The 20000-nt window shown below is 42.3% G+C and overlaps 1 pseudogene; it reads left to right on the top strand.

Annotated features, from left to right (window-relative positions):
• Positions 1-172: 172 nt before the first annotated feature.
• The window catches only part of LOC139665004 (abl interactor 2-like), a 29839-nt pseudogene continuing 10011 nt past the window's right edge, over positions 173-20000 (top strand).

Below are 20000 nucleotides of genomic sequence, written 5' to 3'. Positions count from 1 at the left end.
TATCCCTGTCTGTCTCCGTCTGTCGTTGTCAATGTCTATATCTATCTGTCTATCTCTGGCTGCGGTATCTTTATGTCTGTCTCTGTGGCCTACAGACTCTATGTGTCTGTCTGTTAACCTGTCTGTGTTTTAATCTGATCCGCTGTCTGTCCCCCTGCAGTCGGGGGACAAGCAGAGGGCTCTGGAGGAGACGAAGAGCTACACCACCCAGTCTCTGGCCAGCGTCGCCTACCTCATCAACACGCTGGCCAACAACGTGCTGCAGATGCTGGACATCCAGGCGTCGCAGCTCCGCCGCATGGAGAGCTCCGTCAACCACATATCACAGGTCGGTGCACGTATCTCCTGTCTGTATCTCCCGGTATCTCTCTTTTCATGTGTGAGGATTACACGCTTCTCTGCACGGAAATTATTTCATTAACCCATTTCAAAGCCCCACTGTTGTCAACCTTAAAACAAAGCTGTTTTCTTAGTTCCTGGAAAGTTGACATTTTGGCGGCGATAACTTGGTTTTTCACCTAACAACAAAGACAATTTATAGATGTGAAAATTGGGAAGACATGATTTCATCTCACCCACCCACCTTTCCTCACTCACCCAAGCCAGGTTTCTACACAGGCACTCACAACCTGGTTTGGTTATCCTGTGGGTCGGTCCATGTGATGCACAGTGTGAACGTGATAAACACTTTATTACCTCCGCCAAGGAGGTTTTGTTTTCGGTGTCTGTTTGTTTGTCTGTCAGCAGGATTACGGAAAAACTACCGGCCTGATTTTCTTTTCTTTTCAAAATCTTTTTATTGAGATTTTCAACAAAAGTTCCCAGGGTTGGGCAGGCATATTCCACATTGTTACAAAATATACATCAATGTAGTATCATATAAAAATAAAAAGTGATAATAGTGACAGTAATAAAGTGAGACGTCCCTACCCCCCCACCCTCCCACCCTCTTGATTACCTAGAATAGGTATGAGGCACAGTATCTAGAAATAAAGAAATAAAACTAAGGATGTAGCTATTGCCATGAAGTCAGGTGTTATTTTCGTGTCAAGGGCAGGGCTAGAATGCATGTCCGGCCCGATTTTCATGACACTTCGTGGAAGGGTGTAGCATGGGCCAAGGAAGAACCCGTTAAATTTTGGAGCGGATCCGGATCCGACTCACGAACAAGCAATAACAGCACGAACCTTGGCGGAGGTCTGCGCTCTCCGAGTGCCAAGTTACTTACTGACTTAATGCAAATGTACTTTTCTTGTGATGTTGTTTCCCTTTTCACTATTGTTCCACTATATTGGTTTATTGGTTCTTATAGGTATAACACCTTCCTTTTTTAAAAACAAAATGTCTTCTTCTTAGTGTGTGTGTGTGTGTGTGTGTGTGTGTGTGTGTGTGTGTGTGTGTGTGTGTGTGTGTGTGTGTGTGTGTGTGTGTGTGTGTGTGTGTGTGTGTGAAGTATAGGGCTAACTGTTGCAATTAATGCTGTTTTTCATGATGAACTATCTTGATAGAGTTTATTTTAGCTGCACTAGAACCAAAACTGGAACCGAAACAGAGACATGGAACACAAACTATATATAATTACTCCTTCAAAAAGTCAGGAATTTTTACACAAATTTGTGAAGTAAATATACATAAATCAAATATATACAATGCTGTTTGAATGCTCAGTCGAGCAGATCTCAGGTCGGTGGTAGGAAGGAAGTGAAGAGTTCTGTTTGATGTGAAATCAAACAGACATGAACACACTCACCTGGATGTTGGAGGTTTTTTAACTCACAGGGAGGAATGCACACTTGAAAAGACATACTGTACATACCATTAACCAGAGGTGGAGACTCGAGTCCAAGTCATGCAACTCGAGTCACAGTTTTAATTGCTTGAGACTTGACTTGACTTGGGTTCTGGTGACTTGGGACTTGACTCTGACTTGTACTCTGATGACTTGAAAAGGTTTCTAAAGTCTTGACTTGAGATCTTGTGTTTGTGTAAATGACTTAGATTGAAAGTGATGAGATTTGTTCCAGCAGACGACTGAATTTAAATTCTGTTTTCTGAATTTGTATGGAATGATTGAATTTATTGAAGTTGAAACTGATTATAGAAATCAAACTCATGATGCTCTTACCAAGTTTTTATCCTATTAAAACCATATTGCATTGAAAAGTCCTAGATATTTAGTTTTCTTTAAGATATTAAATTGATACTGGACTCTTGATTTGTTCTGACTTGACTTGCTGTTCTACATTTAGACTTGAGACTTGACTTGAGACTTGAGCCTCAAGACCTGAGACTGACTTGAGACTCAAGCAAATTGGCTTGTCACACCTCTTCCATTTACATAAACAGGCATTTATCTAGTTCTGGTCAGAATACATTGATGAAAACACACATGCAGAAGCAGAGAGGCATGGAAACACACACTCACCAAACCAATTTTATAGCTACAGCGGATGGAGAGAGCTCCGTCAGCCACATATGGGATGTGGGTGGTGGGTGTCAGCGTACTTGAAAGCATGGACACACTCACACTCTCACACACACACACACACACACACACACACAGGCATCGGTACATACAATATGTTGCATAAATGCATAGAGAGCTGTTAGTCATAGTGAGCGGCTTGTGGGTGGAAGCTCTCAGTATGTAATCATGCATGCAGGCTCATTCTGCTCTCTGGACTCAGATCAGTGCAACATCCCAGAATTCATGTTAAAAGGATTTTGCACTTAAAAAGATGGCAAACGTCACAGACTATGCAAAAATAATTGAAGACAGAGATATTTTCTCTCGGTCTTCTCTGCTGTCAGTAGAACAGACAGCCTGCTGTCGCTCTGACAAGTGTTAAATAATTAACAGTCCATTATTTGTGACAAATTACTTCGCTCTGTAATCTGAATTCAGCTCTGTGTTCTGACATGATGAGATACCCGACCAGCAGGAGTCGTCTCGAAAAGAGCTTGTCTTGATGCCCGTGCATTTCTTTGACATATCACAATCAATTTTCAGTATTTGGGGTTTATCTGAACTCTGCAGTGTTTCCTGCTTCAGTTCAGTCGGTTTGTCCAGGTGAACGATGACCTTTGACCTCTGGCGGCACCAAGTAACGACACCGAGAGTCTCGGTCCTCTAACAAGAGAACTGCGGTGAGGCTCGTTAATCCAACCGACTGCAGGAAACCGCCCCGAAACACAAGGGATTATGGGTAGAAGGAGACGGAAAGCCTAGCAGAGCAAAATGAAGTCTGGACTGATGCTCATATTCAGCTGTTTCTTCATGTGTTCTGAACTGGTGTGAACACCACAGAAGAAGAGACAGACACGTCCATCATGTACAATAAACAAGCTGCTTGTGAGTCATGTGACTTTTCTTCACAAGCCCTGGTTGGCTTGTGATGGGTCAGTTTGAACCTGAACGAACCAAATACAAAAATATAACAAAGTGAGTTTTTCTTCTTCGGTTTTCTTCAGACTGAAGAAAACCGACTGGTGAGACTCAGACTCCTGCTGCCCAGACAGGCTGAGGAAACACTCTGCTCCCACACATCACCTGCTGCAGCTGTGTGTAACACAAACACACATGTATGTATCACACATATATAAAAATAATAATAATAAATGTAAATAGATATAAATAAATAGAGAGGACAAATTGAGGTGAAATACAGAGTGAGAAAAACAGATGAATAAAAACACTTAGACAGTTAAGAAAACTCAGACAAAAAAGACTAAACTAAAGTACAGTGTGACATTAGCAAATTACAACAATGACAAAACCGAATGAAGAAAGAACTTGAAGAAAAAACAGTGACTAATTAAAAGCAGTTTTAAACAAATATGTTTTGAGATTCTCTTTAAAGGAGCAGAGTGGATCAGTGGTTCAGGTTTGGTGGGAGAGACTTCCACAGTTTGGGACCACAGAGACTGAAAGCAGATCCACACTTCAGCCAGCTGAAGAGACCGGCACAGGACAGTTGGACGGTCTGAGGGATCTGACAGGATCTGACAGTCATACCAAGAAGACATTTAAAAACTAATAAAACACATGAGTATATATGAGCATATACATGAGGTACAGAGGATGAAATGTGCTCTAGGCCAGTGATTCTCAAACTTTTCCATATCAAGGACCCCTAATTCAGTCCACATTAGGGCCACGGACCCCCATTTGATGATTTTGTCTCTTGGACCCAAATCTGAGAATATGTTTTTTTCGGATATGATTTTGTCCAGAATTCCATGACTATCTGTATTGTAGGTAGAGAGATAACAGAGAAACTATGATCATTCTTCTACATGATCTAATTGTGTTCACTTCTTGTAAATGAAATAATGCTGAAGTTTAACAATTCATCAAGTTGCTGGGGACCCCATGGAACCCCCTCAAGGACCCCTGGTGGTCCCCGGACCCCACGTCGAGAACCTCTGCTCTAGGCGCTGAGGTTCATCATTTGAAAGAACATCATTCACAGAACAGACGCTTCCACAGCGCTGTGGACTTAAAGGGATTTTTTCGTAGAGATATTTGCACATCCAACCATCTCTTGAAGAAGGTCCAGACGGACTGAAACGTTAGTAGGATCAATAAATTGTGTGGGATCTTCTTTTTCTCAGGACTTAAAGGGATAAAACCCAGTTCTCCGTGTTCGAGTCCGTTCTGTCTAACAAGCCCCGTCTCTCTGAATAATCACTGCGCTCTGCAATCACAATACTCTGCGTGCTGAAATAACGAGATGCTTTTCACTCTGTTATGTCTGTTCTGCTCAGAGCGAACGGCCGCATGTCACAGATGTTTTGCGTCCAATCAGACGGGGAGCCTGTGATTGCGCGGCGTAATTACCGCTCTGTGCTCGGCGAGACTCGGTTACGTCTGTCCCACAGGCCGCGGCTTCGTGCAGCGAGCCTTTTCCTGCAGGGAGGTAAAATGAGATAATGCCATATGATTCCATCTCGCATTTCACGCTCTATAGCAATCACCCGACAAACAGAAATACCCTCGTAACACACGGTTAAAAACAGTTAAATACAATACACAGTGTGTCCGTGTGTCATGCACAAACACATTCAGTACAGACTCAAGGCTGCTGCGCCATATGTTGGACAATATGGCATTAGTTGAGTTTATATGCTGTATTTTTATTTTAGGTGAAAATGACCTGAAGTTCATCATTCAATGTCTCTAACTATGAACGTGTCTTTGTTTAAGGACATAAATTACCTGCTATCCTTTAAAAAGTACTGTAGTCTTTACCGTAGTTTTCCCCAATAATTTTGTTTGAGTAGCTGCTGCTTTTTTCACGTCAGATCCCTCATTTAGGAATTAAACTCTCAATTATCCATCCAATGTTAGAAGAATGAAGAATGGATCTAAATCAGTACTTTATTGTATCGGCAGTATGAGCTTAGCTGGTGTTTTATTGTACGAGTTAAGTCTGTTATCTTGTCATCAGGTTTAGGGCTGCAACTAACGATTATTTTCATTACGGATTAATCTATCAATTATTTTTTCGATTAATCATTTAGTCTTATAAAATGTCAAAAATGACAAATGTCCCAGAGTCCAAAGTGATTCTTCAGATTTCTTCCTCAGTTTGACCAGCAGCCGAAAAAACACAAAGGATTCATTTAATAATGAGATGAAACAGAGAAAAGCAGCAAATCTTAATATTTGTGAAGCTGCAACAAGCAAATGTTTGGTATTTTCACTCGATATAACTAAAACGATTAATGGATTATCAAAATTCTAATCGATTAAGTTTATGTTGATCGACGAAAATCGACTAATCGTTCAGCACTAATCAGGTTACTTCATACGTTCAGCCTGTTTTAAGAAATGTGTGTTCTGCGAAGGTTATATTGTTTAAAATAAACGGCTGTGAAAGTGGCAGTTAGACCCGTTTATATTCAAACACTGACCCCGAATCTACTATTTTTGTTTGAAACGTGTCTGTTCTGGTAAGTTGAGAAGAAAGTTTTCTAAAGACTGTTGAATGGACTGCAGTGATCCTTATTAAAGGCTTCAGTCCTGAAAAGCTCAGTGTGTCGAGTGTGTGAGTGGAAGGAGGGTTTCGCTGAAGAATGTTGTATTGTGGGAGATTAGTGTCGAGTGTAAAGGGTCAAATATAAAAATGAATTCTTTGGCTGTGGCCGGCCTTTCTGTGAGAACGTACAGTGAAGCCTAATGCTGACATGAACGTCACAAGAAGGCTTTATCACTACAGACAAGAGGGAATCAGAGCTTACAGCGCTATGGCACTGTTTCAACACACACACACACACACACACACACACACACACACAGAAGCTATTCAGAAAGCCATTCATAATAAAATGTCATCATTATGGCCGTCTATTCACTTTAACTGTTCAGATGCAAATGCAACAATTCACAGTTCTGATGTAGTTTATCTCTCTGACAGGATTCTCTGTGTCTCTGTGTACTTAGACCTACAGTAGTATCATTGTATAACTCATAACTCCTTTTGTACTGCAAGAATTTCAAAATTATTACTTATAGAGGCTTTGCACTTGTGTCACAGATCTGCTCCCAGCTGAGTCTCCATGATGGAGGAACAGTGTAGAAATGTGTGTTAGTGAATAAAGTGTAAATCTGCACCAAGCAGCTGTCAGCAGAGAGCAGCTGAGTCAGCTTGTTGTGGTGTGGCTGTAGATCCATTCAGTAACGTTCTCAGTAAAAGTGAATAGTGTGATAAGGTGGATTTGTTTCCAAATGTAGGTTACTGTGACACAGTAAACTGTCTTGTCTTTAGCCCTAGTCTCTACTCCAAAACATGAAGAGTTGGAGCTTGAGAAGAGTCAGCTCAGTTAACCTGAACAAACTGTTAGCTAGCTAACTAGCCGGCAAACACACTGATGTTAATGTCAACATGCTAACGCTAGCTGCTACTAGCTACGTTAGCTAGTGTGCTAATCAGATGTTTTAACAGCAAGATGAAAGTGATGAAATAAGTTCACAGTCAGGAACAACACAGTCTTGAATTTTGTTGAGACGGCCAACACATCAATCCACTGTTCAGAGCCTCTGTTGAGCTGTGGACCTCCAAGATGGCCGCCAGAGGATGAATTACATCATCTGAAAGCCCTCTTCTGAGTAGAGCAACAGTTGGACTCTATCATGGCAACATGTGGAGTATTTTATGTTTCCTACACTGTGGTGTTCCCACTTGTCTGGCCCTAAATAAATTTGTCCCCAGAAGTACACAGGTGTGATATTAATGTGACTTCAGCATGGAAGAGTCTGCATGCGCACACACACACACACACACACACACACACACACACACACACACACACACACACACACGGTATTTATCACATATGGTAGTTATCAAATTTTCTCTTTCTCTCACTCTCTCTCTCTCTCTCTCTCTCTCTCTCTCTCTCTCTCTCTCTCTCTCTCTCTCTCTCTCTCTCTCTCTCTCTTTCAGACGGTGGACATACACAAGGAGAAGGTGGCGAGGCGGGAGATCGGCATCCTGACGACCAATAAGAACAATTCCCGCTCGCATAAAATCATCGCTCCGGCCAATCCGGAGAGGCCGGTGCGCTACATCAGGAAGCCCATCGACTACAGCGTCCTGGATGACATCGGACATGGAGTCAAGGTGGCAATAATATTAATAATACTAATAATAATATATATTTTGAAAAATGTGCACTTAAATTAATAGGTCAGAAATTGGGCTCAGCAGCAGAATACCATGTTTAGGATCAATTTTGAGCAATCGCCACTCTGATAAAAAATAAAATCTTGCAATTTGCAAATTTAAGAAGTTGATATTGCGATTTTTTTTTTTTTTAGATTAATTGTGCAGACCTAGTAAGAAAGTCAAGGGTCAGAGGTCACAGCGCAGATACAGAAAATAAAGGATAAATACAGACAAATACAGATATACAAAGAAAAGGTAATAAAACAAGGAATAATATCAAGAGATACAACTATATCACAGACTCAGAGTTATGTAACCAGTGTGTGTGTGTGTGTGTGTGTGTGTGTGTGTGTGTGTGTGCGCGTGTGATACTAAATGTGTGATGAATGTCATGATGCTCAAGTAGGCCAAGTAGCATTCATTATCCATGTATTTAGTCACCGTTTTGGAAATTCAGATTTTTTTTTTAATGTGGCTGGAGGTTTTATGTAAGCGAGTCCTCACTGGCTTGACATTACAAACCAGAGCTGAATAATGCATGGCATGGTTTCACAGAAGTACTCTCTGTCTCTATTTCCGTCTCCATCTCTCAGTCTCTTGTGCTTTCTATCTATTTCTCTCTCTGTCTAGTGTGTCTTCTAATGGCCGACGTTGTTGTTTGCACTCACAATACCTTCTCTCTCCTCTCTTCTCCTTCCCCTCCTCTCGCTCTCGTTGACGTGCTAAGTGGTTGTTGAGGTTCAAGGTAAGGCCGCACAACAGAACCGCTGTGTCTTCTTCTCCTGTGTGGAACCACCGCATTTGGTGAAGAGACAACAGTTTCATTTAATCAGTTGATGTGATTTCTGAGAACCGCCCGCATGCATGTGCTGGTTTTAGAGAGATGTCCGGAGGGTTTGGAAGGTAAAGGAGTTAAAATAGTTAGTTTGGCCTGCTGGCTGCTGGGAGCTAACTTTAATTCACTCTTTCACCAGCCAAAGTGACTGGTAGAGCGGACAGTCTTACCAGCCATAGCCAAGACTTACCAGCATGTTACTGGTTTAGTGCAAGGGAAGCCAGTGGCAGATTTATGCTAACATGACTGAATCACAAGACGTTACATTAAAGCTAAAAGCTGCATAACTTTTAGCATGTGACTGCACACCCAGGGTTTTCTCCACTGGACATGGAAGTAGCCGTCCGACCCAAAGCCCCCACACAATGTGCGATTTAGTTGGTATTTGGTTTCGATTGGATTGTTCTAGACCAATTCTTTATGCTCACAACCAAATTCTTTGGTCGAAGAAGAATTAGATGCAGAATGTGGAACCGCAGGATTGAGAAAGGCAAGGCAAGTTTATTTATATAGCACATTTCATACACACCGGTTCAAAGTGCTTTACATAAATACAATAAGAGTAAAGACAGAGATAAAAAAGACAGTGCAAGAAGATTAGAAAAGTGAAAAGTGCATTAAAATCACATTTAAAACTACTAAAAAATACTTGTTACGGATTGTGACAACAAGATGGTGTTGATAGTTAATAAGTATTCAGGCCTAGCGTAGGACTACACATTGATTTTGGACGTGTGTGTGTGTGTGTGTGTGTGTGTGTGTGTGTGTGTGTGTTCCACAGGTAAATGGGCAGCAGAATATGAAGCTAGGAGGCGGTCTGCCCCGATCCAACCCCCCCACCCAGAAACCCCCCAGCCCTCCCAAGACGGGCAAGGGCATCTTAGGGTATGTACCCGGTCTAACACACACACACACACACACACACACACACACACACAATCTCTGACACACACCTCTCATCCTGTGTTGTTTCTGTGTTTCTCTTCTGTTAAAATGTGTTATGTAAGTAAATGTTTTGCTTACTCTATTTCTTAGATTTGTCATCTTTTTCTTTTCATTTTTATTTGATCCCATTTTGAATATCTGAAGTGACATTCTGAATAATCTGTCATGATATATTCTGTATTCTACCGTGTCTAAAACGTTTCATGTTCACTTTCTTGTTAATGTGTCACTCAATATGTCGCGGGGTTAAAAAACACTGAATATGCTGTGAAACACACATTCATTCACATTCTTTTGCAGAAACACCACAAATTTCCCCCCAAACTTCCAACGTCTAAATCGATGCTCCAGATGATCTATATCTCTTAAATGTTCCAGGTTCATTGTTTGCGGTCTCAGTGTTGAGCGTGTTTTGTTTTGTTCTTTTTTTTTTTTTTTTTTTTTTGTAATTCAAATTTTTATTGTTTCAGCCTGTACGGTACATGGCAGTGCAGTTATACATTCCTTTGTGGTTTACATTACAAATGAAAATTCCAAGTGGCATACATCTCAAAAAACAATAGAAAGCAACTAAACAAGTAAATAAATGAACAGGAAGGGAATCCGTACGTAAGGCAGATTATAAGTTTGTCAATTTAATATAGTTCCAGAAATCGACCCAAGATGGAGCTTCTGTCCTCTTTGCACTGTTCATCTTATCAAGCAGTGGCTCATATGAGGCTGTTGTTGTCGTTGTATCGGCCCGTTCTCCTAACTCTGGCATTTTTGGTGTTTTCTAATATCTAAGTATTATTCTGGCGGCAGTAGTGGTTCCTACCATAATTATAGAAAATTTTGCATTTGATATTCTTTGTATTTGCGGTTTTGTTTTGTTCTTCATTGGGTGTTGAAGGGAGCGAGCGGCGTCTGAACACATGTTCATGTTAACAGGCTGTTTTAGGGAACCTGAGGAACAAATGTTGGATCCTTCCCCCCTGATGGGACACAGAGAGTTCACATCACGGACCTTAATGCTCAATTCCGATTTTTTTGCTCAGATCTGATTTTTTTTTTTTTGTCTCCCCTGTTCTCATTCATGTTTGAAAAGCAAAAGTATGAACGGACCTTACTGTGAAACGATCCACATGATCAAATGAACGACAAATGACATCACACACACTTGCGAGAGAGTAAATCGTGGAAGCACTGATCTGCATCACGGAGTGTGAAGTAAAAACCACATGAGCTCCGATGTGACGGGTCACACTCAGGTCACATGGCCGCGTGTCAGATTTGTATCAGATCTACTTTACTTTGTTTATATACCGTATTTCCTCTAATATTGGCCCGGGCCTTTATTTCCCTCAGCTGCAGAGGGCCCCAGGCCTTTATTGGAAGCAGGCTTATATTAGAGACAGGCCTTTATTTCTAATTCCCTCTGTTTGATAAGTATATTTGCTCATATTTTAGTACGAAGCCTCCTTGTTTTCTGATCTGCTTCTGTTGGGGTTCGTTAGGAAGCCGTTTTTTTGTTACTGCGACGCATTACCGATAATTACGGTAATTGACGACGGCACGCTCCAGAGACTTCCCCCGGCCGAGCCGTCTTGTGGCATACTGCCATCTGGTGGCACTTGTACGTTACTACAAACTACAGTTACATTATAGAACAGGCACCAGGAGTTTACCGGTATCCACTGTTGTTGTTTCCTTTGTTTTTTTCCCCGGCCTGTATTTGGGGCCGGCCTTTATTTGTTCGTGTCGACCACGGCCCCGGATGAGACCCGGCTTTTAATTGACTACCGGCCGCTATTAGAGGAAATACAGTAGTACCTTTTAAAACCAAAGTTACAAGTGCTTCACAATAAAAACTAGAATTAAAAACATAAGATGACATAAAAAAAATTTTATTTTATTTTTTTATTTAGCAAAAAAATAACTGCTCAAGAGCCATTGAAAGCAAGGGAATAAAAATAAGTCTTAAGATGTTTTTTTTTTGTTTTTTTTAAATGATCAGTGAATCAGATAATCTGATATCAAGAGGAAGACTGTTCCATAGTTTCTGGGCAAAGACAGCGAGTGCACAATCCCCCTTCAGTCCCCCTTAAGACCCCCTTCAGTCCCCCTTCAGTTTGAGCCTGGCTCGTGGGATACCCAGCAGCCCGGGGTTAGAGGACCTAAGAGAGCTCACCTTATTACAGGGAGAACAGTTCTGACATATAGGAGCACATACAAATGTGGTCCAAATCTGATTTAAAAAGATCCGATTCCAGATGTTTCGGTGTTCACGCCGCTCTGAAAACATCTGATCCGTGTCACATGTCGGCAAATCAGATTCGGCCTCTTCCACCTGTAACGTGAAGGCAGCCAATCACAGAGCGTCTGTCGGGTGACGACGTGTGGAGCCGACATGGAGATACGATGTTGTGTGTTAACATGTTGTAGCTGTGAGTCTCCTCTGGAAGAACAGAGCGTCCTGAGGCACACTGGTTACAGCTTTGACCTGGAGGAGGGGGGGGGGGGGGGGGTGACATCTCACACACACACACACGCTGAAACACACACACACACACACACACACACACACACACACACACTCACGCTGAAACACACACACACACACACACACACACACACACACACACACGCTGAAACACACACACACACACACACACACACACACACACACGCTGAAACACACACACACACACACACACACACACACACACGCTGAAACACACTGTGCTCAAAGGAATAACGTCATGCGTTGTGAAAGCTTGTTGCGTTTACTCACTCTCCTCTAAGATCTAGGTCACCCAGCTGTCTCTTTCTCTCTTTCTCTCTGTCTCTCTTTCTCTCTGTCTCTCTTTCTCGCTGTCTCTCTTTCTCGCTGTCTCTCTTTCTCTCTGTCTCTCTTTCTCTCTGTCTCTCTTTCTCTCTGTCTCTCTTTCTCTCTTTCTCTCTGTCTCTCTTTCTCTCTGTCTCTCTTTCTCTCTGTCTCTCTTTCTCTCTCTTTCTCTCTGTCTCTCTTTCTCTCTGTCTCTCTTTCTCTCTTTCTCTCTGTCTCTCTTTCTCTCTCTGTCTCTCTTTCTCTCTGTCTCTCTTTCTCTCTCTGTCTCTCTTTCTCTCTGTCTCTCTTTCTCTCTTTCTCTCTGTCTCTCTTTCTCTCTGTCTCTCTTTCTCTCTGTCTCTCTTTCTCTCTGTCTCTCTTTCTCTCTCTTTCTCTCTGTCTCTCTTTCTCTCTGTCTCTCTTTCTCTCTTTCTCTCTGTCTCTCTTTCTCTCTCTGTCTCTCTCTGTCTTTCTCTCTCTTTCTCTGTGTCTCTCTCTCTGTCTTTCTCTCCATCTCTCTCTCTTCCCTTCTGTCTCTCTTTCTGTTGAATTCTCTCTCTCTGTCTCTCTCTCTCTTTCTGTCTCTCTCTCTCTCTCTGTCTCTCTCTCCATCTCTCCCTTTTCCCTTCTGTCTCTCTTTCTGTTAAATTCTCTCTCTCTTTTTCTCTCTCTCTCTGTCTCTCTCTCTCTGTTTCTCTCTCTCTCTCTCTGTCTCTCTCTCCATCTCTCCCTTTTCCCTTCTGTCTCTCTTTCTGTTAAAGTCTCTCTCTCTCTCTCTCTCTCTGTCTCTCTTTCTGTCTCTCTCTCTCTCTCTGTGTCTCTCCATCTTGCTCTCTTCCCTTCTGTCTCTCTGTTAAATTCTCTCTCTCTCTCTCTCTCTCTCTCTGTCTCTCTCTCTTTCCGTGTGTCTGTGTGTCTCTCTCTCTGTTTCTCTCTCTCTCTCTCTCTCTCTCTCCCCATCTCTCTCTCTTCCCTTCTGTCTCTCTTTCTGTTAAATTCTCTCTCTCTCTCTCTCTCTCTCTCTCTCTCTCTCCCTCTCTCTCTCTGTGTAGTGTGGATGTCTTTACATATTAAAAGACAGTGTATTTATAGCCGAAGTGTTTTACTGCAGTATCCAGATGTTGTGAGCCAGTCAATACAAGTCAAACACAAGTAAAGCAGCGATGCCCTGCAGCAGCTCTTCCTCTTCTGGATTCGATGTGATGAAACATTAAAGCTGCTCTGGGAAACTTTGCACTTTAGCGGCCCCAGGTGGCAGCGAGAGGTAACTGACTTTGGAAAGTACGAAGGACTTCATTACCCAGAAATCCCGTGTGGTGGCGTCAGTAAACTAAAGGTCAAAGGCTTTGTTCAGGCTGCAGGCAAATCTGATTTGTTTCTCAAATCCGATCTTTAGTTCTGACCGTCCACACTGTTATTTGCGAGTGACCAGGTTGGATTTGTGTGTTCAGGCACCTTTAAGCTATCTGCATGGGTTGCCGTGGTAACAAAGTCGGCGCGTGTACGTCCGGTGACTGACGGCACGTGTTTCAGATACGGAACCAAAACAAAATGTAGAACGGAGACCCTGTTTGTGAAGCGTCTTTGAGTACTTAGAAAAGCGCTATACAAGACTAATGTATTATTATTATTATTATTATTATTATTATCTTTGCCTCTGTGACGGTCGAGTCGCAGCAGAACAACATCAGGCTGTTTACGTTCTCCATTTTGGTTTCTGGCGCTCTGGATGTGACTCCAGCATCACGTGTCGCGCCGTGCGAGACGGTAAAGACGGTTTGAAAACCGCTCTGACAGGCTAGAGCGCTCAGACTGAGATCATCTGTACAAATACGATTTGAATCGCATTTCAAACCACATACAAATGTGCCTTAAATCTGAATTCCATGTGTTTTTTTTTGCTGTTCAGACTTGATAAAATCAATCCGACTCCAAAAATCCGATTTGGGCTGGCGGTCTGAACGTAAGTGTGTGAAGAGGTTCAGGCTGGATTTTTACATACAAATTTGCGAGTGCATTTTAGTTCAAATGTTTTTATTTGAATTTTGCAACATACATAAACAAAAAAGCAGAAACGAGCACGCAGGCCCGAACATGGAAAACAAAACAACACAAATTAAGGAGCAGACCCCCCCCCCCCCCCCCCCCCCCCCCCTCACTCTAATAAGGAAGCATTACAAGTCAGGTCAAGTTGCGGCGTCATGATAATGGAGAAGGGGACGCCAAATCTTATCAAACTGACCAAGTCTCTCTGCCAGAGCAAATCTTAGTCTTTCAAGGTGAGAAAGTCTTGTCATTTCTTCCAGCCACATTTTAGCGGATGGGACCTCCTTTCTTTTCCAAAACCTTAAAACCAATTTCATTGCTATAATCAGGGCACAAGACAACAGTTGGTGTTGGCACCTCGGCAGAGTGGACAGGTCAGCGGATACCCCGAGCGCAATCAGAAGTGGGTCAGGTTTCAACACTACTTGTAGCACATCTGATAAGCTTCTAAATATGTTAGTCCAGAAAGGGGCCAGTTTAGAACATAGTACATAGCTGTGGAGAAGAGTGGCTTCCTCAACAAGACATTTATCGCACAGTGGGGAAACATCTGAAAACATTTTGTGAAGCCTTGCCTTGTTATAGTGTAGTCTGTGAATAACCTTAAATTGAATAAGGCAGTGTCTAGTGTTAGCTGAGCGTTTGTGTATGTTCTCTAATGCGCCTGTCCAAAGCTCATCCTCAGTATTCAATCCCAGTTCCTGCTCCCAAAGTACTTTAATTTTCCCCATAGCGAGTGCATTTTAAAGCTGCTTTAAAACGTATGTGTCTTCATGGTACTTTCATAAAAGAGATGCAGCATTTTCAACACATAATGTATCTGGCCGATTTAAATCTAGATGGCCTTTGAAAAAAGCTTTATCTGTGTCTGTTGAGTAGTAAGACAAAGCCTGTCTAGCCGCACTGTATTATTGTTTTATAATATTATTTTTGTTTATATGTTTGAGGTTTAGAGGTGGCAGTAATGGAACCAACAGTCATTTATTGCTCTCAAATTTGTTAAATTCATCTGTCACTCAAAAATGTAATGTCCTACTCATTACTCTTTTCAAAGGTAATGTGATTACAAATTACTTCCTAGGAGATATGAATTCATTACACTGCTCATTATGTTAATTTTCCATTTCACCCACCAGATGGATCCTCTCTTACCAAGCATCAGGTTGTCAGTTATCAGAGCTTCCTGTGAAGCTCAAGGTGCCTGAATCTCAGTTTTCCAGTTCTCTGGATAGTCAAGTCAAACTTTATTTATACAGCACATTTCATACACTGGGAAAGTCAAAAACATAAACCGAGGAAAACCCCAACGCCCGTTCGCCACCCCCCCCCCCCCCCCCAATCCCCCAGCAACACACACACACACACACACACACACACACACACACACACACACACCAATCCAAGGCTCCAGTGAATAGGAAGGTTTTGAATGTCTAGTGACTTCACCAGATTGTGATTTTATCCTTGGAGCAGCTAAGCGGCGGCTGCCAGACGACCCGAGAGCCCCGGCTGCTTCACAACAAGCAGCTCTGAAATCTGTTGTGAAACTCTAAGCATTAAGGCTTTAACCCTAAAGTCAGCCCACAGCAGTGCAGTGACATGGGAGCAGGTGGGTCAGGGTGTGGTCGGTTCTTCTGGTCTGAGCTGCAGAACCGTGTCGGCAGCCAGTCCGTCCTTTCAGTCTGTCCTGCGTCTCTGTGGCTTTGCCCTGGCTTCAATAGAGAACAAGCAGATAGTAAACATGTTGTCCCACCAGTGATGTAGCTCCACTCTTGGGTCAGTCAGTGATTGCTGAGTGAACTTGAAATATGAGTGAAATTGTATAAGCATTTTGGTATGGGACAATGAAAGGACAGATCGACCATATATTTCTGAGATCAATACGCAATAAATACAATCCCTACATTACACAAGTACACTACAATACAATTTATAATACAATATATAATATAACATACAACACCAGGAGGGTGAACTAACGAACGGAGACTGATCCATAGTCTCCCCTTTGGTGGGGGACAACCATTGGTGGGTTAGTGTGTAGTTACAAGCCCAGGACACACACACACACACACACACACACACACACTCCATCTATCTCCTATCCAAGTTAGGACAATTGTGTACGTGTGTCTGATGGTGTGTGTGTTTGTGTGCATGTACCGGTATGTTAGTATGCGTGTGTGTGTGTGTGTGTGCGCGTGTGTGCAGCCAGGTTGCCCGGCTTGCTTGAGCCAGCTGGCTGCGTTTCTATTGGCTGACCACCGAGCTCCCCTATTGGCTGTGTCAGCGTTCCGTCCTGCTTCCTGTGTGTTCAGGAACTCTCATGCCGTGTTACCTGCCGACCGCTCGGCTGTTCCAACACACTGAATTTTAATTGGGTGACGTATTGCTCTCCAACACCGGAGATGCTGAAAATGCCACGTTGTTAAACTGCCTAAGGATTTAAGTGAGTAAAACACATAAAAATACTACAAAATGCAGATTAAGATAAGGTCAAATAAGATTAAACTTGAATCCTTCCCATGGGGCAACTGGGCAGCAGCAAATACCAAAAAGGAAACAATGAAAAATAGAATATTAGTAAGAGTAGAGTCAGTGGGAGTTATGTAAACATACTCAACTGACAATTTCAACACTAGCCCAAGAGAAGAGGATGTGCAACAGACAGCAGAACTAACAATAAAGAAGAGAATAATAAATATGAAATATGTGCAGTATAGAATAAGTAAAATAATAATAGTCATAGCAGTAGTAGTAGCAGCAGTATATTAGTAGTGTGCAGTATTTGAACTCGTCCCATGTGCAGTAGAAGCAGCTTAGCGGTGAGTTGGAACCAAGCTGTGGTCAACAGGCCAAGTCCTCCTGTCCTCCTGGCACCTCACACACACACACACACACACACACACACACACACACACACACACACACACACACACACACACACACACACAGGCATATGCAAACACAACGCACATACGCACAGCTTAGCGGTGGGTTGGAACCATGCTGTAGTCAACAGGCGAAATCCTTCTGTCATTATACACACACACACACATGCACACACACACACACACACATGCACACACACACACACATGCACACATATTTATACACACACACACATCTATTTATTTTTCCACTGTCCTTTTCTGTGCTTGTATAACTTTTGTGTCTTATTTGTCTGAAGCACTTTGTATACTTGTTTTTCCAGAAGTACTATACAAATAAAGTTATCATTATTATTTTATATATACAGGTAGAGCTGCTCACACACACACACACACACACAGACACACACACACACACACACACACTGTAAAAACTTGCTTTCTTTGTTATCTTAATCAGCTGTTTTTGAGGTGACTGTGGTCTTATTGTGTCACTGATTTGTGTTTCTCTCTCTTGTAAACACGTTTTCAGGGTTCTACCTGATTCTGTCATATTTTCACTATTTGAATTTTGAAAGAAAAACAAAAAACAAACTCGTCCTTTAAGTATCAAACTGAACCCAGTCCTGTTTGTCTTCCTATCTGAGTGTGATTTTACTCTGGATGTTGTAACCATGACGTCTGATCACACTGACTTTTTTGTTCCTACAGCCGGAGGAAATAAATCTCTCCAGAAACACAGTCTGACCTTTAATCTGAACCTTAACAGATTTTGCTGTTTCTCTCTGCTGTTTGCCGGACAGGACCAAACCACGCCTTCATGTGAAAATGTATAATTAAATAGTAATAATGGCGTTATATTTGTGTGCCATGCTACTTTGAAACTCATGACCTTCTCATGTCACATGTCATTTAATTTGATTTTAATTTTCTATGGCCTCACAGAACAGGAGAAGAGTTAAGACTAAAAACACACTGACTGTTCTCCTGCTTGCTGTGGGCAGCAGCAGAGCGCCCTCTGGTGGCTGCTGACGGCACCGACACAAATACACACACTGCCCATTAAAGGTTTGGGTACACCTAGCTTTTTTTTATTCTTAATTTAAATTATTAATGAGGATGCTTCCTTTGTCGGCTTGCAATAACTTAACCCCATTAAAGACTAACAAGGTTTAGTTTGAGGAAAAAAAATTATACATGCAAATATTTCTGATGATAGCACTAAAACAATGAAACTATATGTTGATAAAAAAAAATAACCTCCTTATCAGCTGGAACTGCTACACTTTAGAGATAAAGTGAGAGACTTGTTTGTTATATATTGGCATAATCTGCTTTGTCAAAGTCCTGTCTCCCACTTTTTTTCACCTATCGACAGTTGTTGGTAAACATGCTGTTTTCTTTTTTTCCTCTGACCAGTTTTTGATGTTACTCTTACACTCCAAACTTCCTCCATGATGGAGACGCCGCTGGTTGGGAGCAGATTTGCGACACAACAGCAAACCCCCTACAGGTCGACAGGAGCCACGTGGAAACTCTCTTGTTTCAGCCCTCACCCCCGTCCTGTAAACCCCCGTCCTGTAAACCCCCGTCCTGTAAACCCCCGTCCTGTAAACCCCCGTCCTGTAAACCCCCGTCCCGTACAGGACGCGCTCCCCCTGCGGGACACTGGAGGCGGTGCTTCGTGACTCAGACTCGTCTCCCTGTACCTGTAACCTAACCCTGTTCCCACCCTCACCTCTTGCATGTGCAGGAAGAACTCCCCCTACAGGACACTGGAGCCGGTGCGCCCCCCTGTGGTGCCCAACGACTATGTCCCCAGCCCCACCAGAAACAATATGGCCGCCGGGCAGCTTCCCAGTCCGGCCCGCACCGCCACTCTGAACCACCGGCCCCGAACATACAGGTAGCCGGGTCCAGGTCCAAACATGATCCAGCTGCTTCTCCCTGCTCTAAACGTCTTTATATTCCATCTTAGTATTTGAGGTTGTTCAACACAGTCATCTGTCTAGTTTGGAACATCAGATTTTGAATTTTTTTGCATCACTTGCAACATTTTCACTTTTTCTAACATGAAGTTAATAGCAACGCATAATGATGGAAGATATTCTGCTGTTAAGATGATATGTTGTGCTGAAAAGAAACAGAAATATGCATCGTCCCAAACTGGACACACAGCTGTGTTGAAGATGACATTTTGGTAAAGTTACTTATTTTACCAAAATCAGAGTTACTAGTGAAGACTGCTAACGAAGAGATGCTTTAGCTTCATCTTTCCTCTCAGCACATCCTTCTCAGTATTTCCATTTGTTGTCTCCTGCTTTGATCTAGCAGTGATGCTTAAGGTGGAATTTTAGTTTTGGTTCCTCATTTGTTCCTGTTTTAGTCCCAGTTATGATTCTAGTGCAGTTTGCAATGCTAAATTTTTTTGTCCTTGGATAGTTTATAAAGTTGAAAACAATGAGCCAGATTCACAAAACCTTCTTGGGAAAAGAAATCTTCTCAAATCCTATTTTTTTGGTAACTTTGGTCTCAAAAAAGTTTAAGAAAAGTGTATATTCAACTTAATATTTGTAAAGTATTTATACTGTCTTCTCTTATTTTGCTTCCCAAGAAAAACACGTACCGATAAATGGGTTTCTTGAAAGCAAAGTTCTCAAATTTGTTCTTAATTCTCTTTTTTTAACTTTAAGTTAGCAAGTGAAGTTGCTACCTGCCTCTTCACTTGTCACATGTCTCACTTGTGAGACATGTGACCTTCAGCAGGAGAAAGATCTGTGAAAGTGAGACTGGTAACCGGTGAG

Source organism: Centroberyx affinis, unplaced genomic scaffold (assembly GCF_046629955.1).
Source record: "Centroberyx affinis isolate AG114_WGS23_722 - 3 ecotype Tasmania unplaced genomic scaffold, CSIRO-AGI_Caff_v1 ptg004416l_1, whole genome shotgun sequence".
Lineage (NCBI taxonomy): Eukaryota > Metazoa > Chordata > Actinopteri > Beryciformes > Berycidae > Centroberyx > Centroberyx affinis.
The sequence above is the reverse complement of the archived record's forward strand: the minus strand, read 5'-3'. Positions and strand labels throughout refer to the sequence as shown.